General features: G+C 38.7%; 2 non-coding genes across 2 annotated transcripts; both read left to right on the top strand.

The window, feature by feature from the left end:
- Positions 1–919: 919 nt before the first annotated feature.
- LOC141688368 (small nucleolar RNA R71) lies at positions 920–1,026 on the top strand. The gene has a single exon (XR_012561814.1). It is a non-coding gene; the product is annotated as a small nucleolar RNA R71 (small nucleolar RNA).
- Positions 1,027–2,226: 1,200 nt separating this feature from the next.
- Positions 2,227–2,333, top strand: LOC141687919 (small nucleolar RNA R71). The gene has a single exon (XR_012561397.1). It is a non-coding gene; the product is annotated as a small nucleolar RNA R71 (small nucleolar RNA).
- Positions 2,334–9,180: the final 6,847 nt, after the last annotated feature.

Here is a 9,180-nt window from a genome sequence, read left to right as displayed (position 1 = left end):
GCGGTGGAGGATAGATCTGTTTCTCCCCTGTATTACCCTCAGGAGGAGTGTACTCAACAGTAATCTTCCTTGGTTCCACTTCTACTTTTTGCTGCTCTACTCCTTTCTCAGCCTCAGCTTCTTCAGTCAACACTTGTGTTTTTTCGGGATTCGCAACCTTTCCAGGTCTCAAGGTGATTGCCTTTACCTGCTCCTTAGCTTCCCTCTTTCCTGAAACTTCAGTACCACTAGGTAGCGTACCAGGCTGACAATTTAGCAAGACATTGGCAATTTTCCCAATTTGATTTTCCAAGGTCTTGATAAAAACAACTTGACTTTTACACATAAGCTTCAACTCCTCTAATTCAGATTTTTCATTAGCTTGTTGTAGCTGGAGTTGTTGTCTTGGTGCATATTACGGTTGCTGAAAACCAGGCGGTTGTACTGCTTAGCTGGGTACTGCTGATAAGGCTGTTGAACCGCATCCGGAGCGTTGCTCCAGCTGAAATTAGGATGATTGCGGTTGTTAGGATGATAGGTAGCTAGCACAGGTTGTTGCGATCGCTGAAAGTTGCTCATGAACTGAGTTGATTCACTAGAAATAGCACACTGATCAGTCTCATGGGCACCAGCATAAAGCTCACAGACATTAGAGATTTGATTAACTCCATAATTAGCCAAAGTGTCCAGCTTCATCGTCAAAGCCTTAAATTGGGCAGCTATAGCAGTTGCTGCATCCAACTCTAGAATTTCTGCTACTTTTCCATGAGTCAGTCTCTGGGAAGAATTCTGGTATTCATTAGCATCCATCAATTCAATTAATTCATAAGCTTCATTGTAGCTCTTAGCCCACAAGGCTCCTCCTGATGCTGCATCGAGCATGGGTCTAGAAGTAGCACCCAATCCATTGTAGAAATAGTTTATAATCATCTAGTCAGGCATGCCATGGTGTGGGCACTTCCTTAGCATCTCCTTATATCGATTCCAAGCCTCACACAGAGATTCTCCAGTTTGCTGAACAAACTGAGTAAGAGCATTCCTGATTGCAGCAGTCTTCACCATAGGGAAGAATTTAGTGAGAAACTTTTGAGCAAGATCTTCTTAAGTAGTGATAGATCCTGGTGGTAGAGAATATAACCAGCACTTAGTTTTATCCCTTAGAGAGAATGGGAAGAGTCACAGTTTAATAGCATCTTCAGTCACAGTTGCATAACTAGGCATCTGCTCAAGAGCCTAAGCGAAAGGTATGTTGATATGAAGTTTCTTGAACACCTCCAGAAACTTCTCAAATTGCTTATCCAGCTTTTTCTTCTGCAACCGCTTAGGAAAAGGCGGTGAAGGATAGATCTGTTTCTCCCCTGTATTACCCTCAGGAGGAGTGTGCTCAACAGTAGTCTTCCTTGGTTACACTTCTGCTTCCCGCTGCTCTACTTCTTCAGCCCCAGCTTCTTCCTCTGAAACTTGAGTTTGTTCGGTATACGCAACCTTCCCAGACCTCAAAGTGATTGCCTTCACCTGCTCCTTAGCTTCCCTCTTTCCTGGCACTTCAGTGTCACTAGGTAGTGTACCGATTGGCGATTTAGCAAGGCATTGGCAATTTGTCCAATTTGATTTTCTAAGATCTTGATAGAAATAGCTTGGCTTTTGCACATAAGCTTCAACTCCTCTAATTCAGATTTTTTATTAGCTTGTTGTAGCTGAAGTTACTGTCTTGGTGCAAATTATGGTTGCTGAAAACCAGGGGGGTTGTACTGCTTAGCTAGATACTGCTGATAAGGTTGTTGAACCGCATTTTGGGCGTTGCTCCAACTGAAATTAGGATGATTGCAGTTGTTGGGATGATAAGTGGATGACACAGGTTACTGCGAACGCTGAAAGTTGCTCACGAACTGAGCTGATTCCTTAGAAATTGTGCATTGATCAGTCTCATGGGAACCAACACAAAGCTCACAGACAAAAGCGATTTGATTAACTCCATAATTAGCTAAAGTGTCCACCTTCATCGTCAAAGCCTTAAGTTGGGCAGCTATAGCAGTTGCTGGATTCAACTCCAGAATTCCTGCCACCTTACCCTGAGTCAGTCTCTGGGAAGGATTCTGGTACTCATTAGCAGCCATCAGTTCAATAAGTTCATAAGCTTCATCGTAGCTCTTAGCCCACAAGGCTCCTCCTGATGCTGCATCGAGCATGGGTCTAGAAGTAGCACCCAATCCATTATAGAAACAGTTGATAATCATCCAATCAGGCATGCCATTGTGTGGGCACTTCCTTAGCATCTCCTTATATCGATCCCAAACCTTATACGGAGATTCTCCAGTTTGCTGAGCAAACTGAGTAAGAGCATTCCTGATTGCAGCAGTCTTCGCCATAGGGAAGAATTTAGTGAGAAAATTTTAAGCAAGATCTTCCCAAGTGGTCATAGACCCTGCTGGTAGAGAATGTAACCAACACTTAGCTTTGTCCCTCAGAGAGAACGGGAAAAGTCGCAGCTTGATAGCATCTTCAGTCACATCATTGAACTTAAAAGTGTCGCAGATCTCGATGAAATCCCTGATGTGCATATTGGGGTCTTCAGTAGGAGAACCCCCAAACTGAACTGAGTTCTGTATCATCTGAATCGTGCTTGACTTGATCTCAGAAGTGTTTGCCCTGATGGTTGGCCTGATGATGCTTGACTGAATGTCATTGATCTTAGGTTGAGAATAGTCCATCAAAGCCTTAGGATTTTCTGTTTGATCACCCATCTCTACTAAAGCTGGTTCCTCTACGTTCTTTTCTTCTGCAAAAACTTCCTTTCAAACTACCACAACTTCTTCCTCGGCTTTATCTAATGTTCTCTTACGAGTACGTGAACGCGTATGCATACACCCTTGCTAGAGTACCTGAAATAATGCAAGGAAACGAATAAGTAACAATGTCCGAGTCAATGAACTTTAACGACCACTGATGGAAAGCACATAAACTATAAATTAATATTGTAATCCCCGGCAGCGGGGCCAAAAACTTGTTAGTCGCTAAAAACGCGCTAATAATACACGCAAGTATACGCATTCACAAGTAATATAGAATCTTTTCTAGTTCGTTCCCACGGATACTGGCTTTGGTTAACTAATTAATTTACGTACTTAAGCAACAATGTATGGTTATTATTCAATGCTAAGACGATAACAAATTGTGGTTATTTATAACTAAGAATTAAACTAAGAATTATAACTAAGGGAATAAGATTGACTGAATTAATATATATGACAAACATGGGATTCTAACTTCATTAAATACTACATTCAATAGCCTTATTGTTCTTAACCTTAACATGCAATGGTGATGACATTAATCATATAACACGAAAATGATAAACGCCAACTTTCGTTGTACGAATACCATACTACCAGACATCCACAAAAGAGATAGAAGCTGAATAGACACCAATTATATTGAGACCCTATATGTCTATAGAATTTGATAACATAACGGTTTAAGCACAAGTTATCTATCTTGATTATATAGGGCAAGTAAGATGGTTAAAATTACCTATGAATCATGCATAACAAATACATGAACCTATGCTAGCATGGCAAGTTCTAAATCCTTAAATTCACTTTCGCTTCATTAAGAATTAACACACTATCTTATAAGTTCACGACGCTCATAAGATGAATACACACAACCAATACTAGGTTATCATACAATCACCACATACTAAGGCATCGAAACAAATTAACTAAAGAAATCCATAAATAAATCCGCTAGAACCCCACGATAATGATTAGCCCATAATCGGACTCATCATCAATGTGGGTTCCGATGAAAGCATGGTATAATAAATGTAGTCCTTATAACGAACAAATAAAACCAAGTAAAAAACAAGTGTAAGGTTCATAAATAAGAAAACTAGCATCCAAGTAACAACTTAGAACAAAGATTCACAAGTAAAAATAAGATCTTCTTCGTCTTTGTTGAATCGTGCTAACACGGTCTTCTTACGGCTCTCCTTGATAAGTCTCTGGCTTGATATATTATTAAAAATGACCTAAAGTTATTTATATAGCAGCCCTACTCAGCAGAGAAGTCCAGAAATCAGTCTTCTATTCAAAACAGGATTCTTGAAACCCAACCTGGTGCGGCCGCGCGCTTGATCAGCGCGGGCGCGCTGGCTCTCTGAAGTTCGGGCGCGGCCGCGTGCTGGGCTTCTGCCAAAACTTTGACTTCTTTCTTTTTCTTGCAGATTTGAGCCGGTCTTCGCGAGCTTTATTCCTTAGACACCAACCTAACACCATATTAGTATCAAATCAATGTTAAATAACCTGATTCTCAAATTAATGCCTCAAATGCAAAAACACTAGAAAACACATTAAAATATCAATAACTTGAGTACAAATACACCAATTCAAAGCTTAATATAGCATTATAAAGTGTTATAAATGCCACTCAACAGGCACACACAAAGAGAACACATCTCTTGAAGCTCCCTCATTCATTTAAGGGGAGCTGCCAAAACTCAATTCTGAAATCCAAACCCTAATTTCTTCATCATACAATAAAGCACTTGAATCTGACTCTCAAGTGATGCCAACTTCAAGTGACATGGTTCTTGAAACTGTGTTCACCACCCAGGAACCAAATTTAGTTTGTGAGAGGCTACATGTTGGGGTAGACCTTGATGACACCAACAAAAATACAGGGGCTTCATCAATTTTTACTGAAGACCCAATGGTGGTTACAAATGCACCTTAATGTGCAAATCAACCTTCACGGGTTGTAAGGTTTGAGGGTAGTACTCCTTAAGGGGAGCTATTTAAATACTCTCCAATTCAATTGGAGGTTCCTCTTGTGGGAACAACTCCCCTCAAAACCCTAGCTGAGATTGCTTTCACATTTGAAGCTAGGAGTTCAATTGCCAATGATCATGTTGTGGGGGAGGCAAGTACATCATTTTCAAGTGACAGTGTTTTGAAAGAAATACAAGGGTTTGAGACTAAAGTACATGACAGTATCCTAGTTAACTCCCCTCCAATTCCAATGGAGGTTCCCACCACAAGTGAGGAACAATAAACTGTCATAACCACAGGTCACCCTGTGAGTCAAACTGTGACATTTGTCACAGGTGGTTCTACTAAAACTCTACCCTCCACATCACAACCCACAGACATTCCTTCATCATCCAATCCTTCTCAACAACCATCTCACCCAATCCAACAATGGTTACAAAATGCTCAATCCCAACCAACCTCAGTAGATGATCTTCTGGTTGATCAAATTTCAGGTCTTTCTAACATCTCACAGCATCTGCTCACTTCAGACATGACAAATCAAGACTATCAGACAATTCTGCTAACTTATAATGAAGATATTGAGAAACAAAAGCAAAAAATAGTGAATGAAGCTGAGCATGATGGCAATGTGGATGCTTGGCTGTTTAAAGACTTCACATTGGAGATGGATTAGGTCTTGGAAAGATTTAGGGAGGAATATGTCACAATTTTGGGGAGTAATGCCAATATCCTGACTCCACAAGAAGTGTATGATGCAGTCACTGAAGTCTATAAGGCTCAAATCAAAGTTTTTCACCTATTTGGTAAAGCACTAAAATTGACTTTGACAGGTCATCAAGACAAGATCAGAAAGATGGTAAGGGATAAAATAGATGAAATCATCCCTTAACAAGTCAAGATCCAATCAAGATTCCAACATTTTGCTGACCAGATGGCAAGATTTGATCTGACTATAGTGGATGCCAGTGTCAAAAAACTAAGGAAATATTTTATTGCTTTGCATGAGGTGGTTCAACAGCACATTGCAAATTCAAATAACACCAAACTCAAGTTGAATCAGCTTCATCAAAGCAGATATAAGCCTTCAACAATTTTGATGGAAGGCATAAAGGAAGCTGTGCAAGCAACCTTTGGAACATCTCTACCTTCAAGCTCTCAACAACCCATCTCTACATCAACAAACTTGCAGATCCAGGCTCTCCAAAATCAAGTCTCCACTCTATAGTCAGCCAATGAGTCTCTAAAAAATCAAGTCTCTCAACTCACAGCCATGGTTCGAAGTCAGTAGGCTGATAATCAAACCTTGGTAGACTCCCATAAGCATCTACAAGTGCAGAATTCTGTGTCTTTGGGGGCCATCATGGGTGCACTCAACATTCCCCTACCTGCACTTCCAGAAGCTGTGAGGCCTAAAATCCCTACACCTCTTATCATTCCTGGTAACAAGACTAAGGGGGAGATAGATGCTAGGTTACTAAGATCATCTACCCAAGTTGTTCAAGCTGCTAACAAAGGCAAACTTCAAGAAGTTGATGTTGGAATGGAGAGGTTCATCAAAGCAGCTGAGGAACCTAGTTTGAGCAGGGAATTTGATGAATTGCTCAAGGCTCTCAGGGCTTCTCTAAATAACAACTTCTTCACATACACGAAGGCCTTGGACAAGACAATAAATTCTATAAAGGTGATCTTGGTGACAAGGGATAATTTCCAGGAGAAAAGGATTGTGGTCAACATAAATAACTCAGGGGTAGACAGATGTATACAGGTGTCCCTTAACTATCTCTAACTAGAAGGGCATCTGAATTGGACATTCTAATAAATAAAGTCCATATAGTGATCATGAAGATACTCTCTTGCTAACTGATTGAAGAAGGCTCAAGTAGCTGCTTTTCCAGAAGCATATTTACAGCCAAGCAAGGGAGTAACATACATCTGTCCTACTACCAAACATTGCAAACACTTCCAAATTCCTAAGCAATGTGTCATGGCAAACAAAAAGCTCATCATGATCTTGGAGACTGACTTGAAGACTAAACAGTACAAGACTGTTGAGGATGAGGAAATGATCAAGCTGTTGGGGAGATATTTGAGGAATCTTGAAGCCAATTTACCTAAAACTCAAATCAATAAGGATAAATTGGATGATGATGAGTAGAAAAAATGATCAGAAACCTTCTGGCTCAAATCCAAGTCAATCCACCAAGGCAACTGGCAGCAAGGAAGTGGCTAAAAGAATAGAAATGATGAGAAGAAAGGAGATGAGAAGAGAAGAAAGAAAAAGGACGATGATTCAAGAACCAAGAAAAATGTCCAATCAATTCAAATCTAACTTGCTCCACCCTCTAAGCCAATAAACTTAAACACTCTACCACCTCTAACCTATAAGCCTAAATTTCTCTACAAACACACTGCAAACACCATACTGAAAATACCAATCACCTCAAGCCAAGCTCCTCTAAAAAAATTTCCAAACCTATCTTTATTCAAGCCACCAACCAAAATTTATTTCAAATCTGTTGGAAGAAAATCAAAGAAACTGCAAGTTACTGAGAAGGCCATCTGGAAGACTGGAACTGTTTTAATCAAAATAATTTTCTACCTCTAAACTGGTGCATCACAGATGATGATTACTTTCAATAACTATCTGAAGAAATAGTCAAAGTTTGGGTTGTATCATTGAGGGAAGTCAGAATCTACTATCAGGATGGTTCCTACACTTTACTTGGAATATATCTGATGGACATTTTTCAACCACGGAGATTAAAAGGGTGATCAACTTACTGAAGGATAAGGATACTAGAACAATGGGATGGAGGTTTGTATTAGCTGTATAGTTGATAGTAAGGGAAGAAAGAAGAGCTAAAGAAAAGGCTGAAAGAGAAGAGAGGGAAAAAAATATGTTGAAGAGATAGAAATGTTTGAGCAAAGATCTGAAGAAATCAAGGCAAAGGGGATGAGCAGAATTTTCAAGGATGGACATTTTCTGAACATTAAAGTTGGCAGATTCTCAAGAGTTAGAGTTGGTTATCTGAACAGTTATTCATTAGATAATTGGCTCAAGCTTGTAGAAGCTCTAAGAGGGACCCAAATCATATAAATAATTGCAAGTACTTGTAGACTTAAAGGACCTAATTAGACAGGAAATAGGCTTTGAGAAATTTGTATGATGAATGTATCTTTCAAACTCTTGTAATTACTCAATGTATAAAGTTGTAATTTTGTAAATTTTGTACATACTATTTTATTGTTCATTGTAACTTGGGGTTAGTCCTGTTACCAGGCATGAATTTGTGATAAACAATCTTCTCAGAAATTGGGGGAGATTGTTGTGCAAGACATGCATTTATTATAATAAGACTAAGCCAAATTGACAGCCCTAAAAATTAGTTGTATGATAATCTAAATTTGTATTTGGTATTGTATTAGTTGAGTTTGTAAAATGTCAAATATTAGACTGGAGTATTTTTCTGTAAACAAGCCTATGAATAAACTCTGGATGAAGATCAAGAAGATCATGCCTCAGAGAAATTGTGAAGAAGCTTGGAGTTGAATAAATCTGTTTTTGGAAAAATATTTAAAGACAAGATATCTAAAAGTCACAGATCAAGTCATATAGAGAAGTCATTCGAGAACTCCAGAATTACTTATCGAGAAGTCCAAATTAGCTTATCGAGAAGTCCCAGAGATATCGACGAGTCAAACGAAGATATGAAGATCGAAGATATCGATAAGTCACTTTGCATATAGAGAACTCAGAGATATCGACAAGTTCAAATGAAGACATAAAGATTGGACATATCGACAAGTCAAATATTTCATTAGAGATCTCAGAGATATCGATAAGTCAATATGCCCATGGAGATCTCAGAGATATCGACAAGTCATTTCTACATGCAGAGTTTTGGAGACCTCAACAAGTCAAAGTTTTCTCGAGAACTTAGAGACCTCGACAAGTCAAAGATACCTCAAGAACTTAGAGACCTCGACAAGTCAAAGCTACTTCGAGAACTCGGAAACCTCGACAAGTCAAAACACTTATAGAAAACTAAGAGATCTCGATAAGCCATTATACTTATCGAGGTGTCACTTCTCTATAGATCAAACTGGAGATCTCGATATGAAGCTCAAGTACAGAATTCAGACAAGTTAAATATTCAAGATTATCAATCAACAAATGATCTAATCAGTTAAATTGAAAAGTCTACAAAAACAACTTGAAGAGTAAAATATCAAAGGCCAAGATTGACTAACAAAGGAAAGTAGTTGGCTTATAATTGAAAATAGTTAATTAAATCAATCAAGTAGTTGGCTCGAGCACGTATTATATATAAGTTATTATATTATGTTTGTATTTATTCAAATATTTTCTTTTCAAACTATTAAGTCTTTATTGTCAAGTATTTCAGACTATCATTTTTGACTAATAATA

This window comes from Apium graveolens, chromosome 9 (genome assembly GCF_009905375.1).
Source record: "Apium graveolens cultivar Ventura chromosome 9, ASM990537v1, whole genome shotgun sequence".
NCBI lineage: Eukaryota > Viridiplantae > Streptophyta > Magnoliopsida > Apiales > Apiaceae > Apium > Apium graveolens.
Note: the sequence above shows the minus strand (reverse complement) of the source record. Positions and strands in the feature narration are given on the sequence as shown.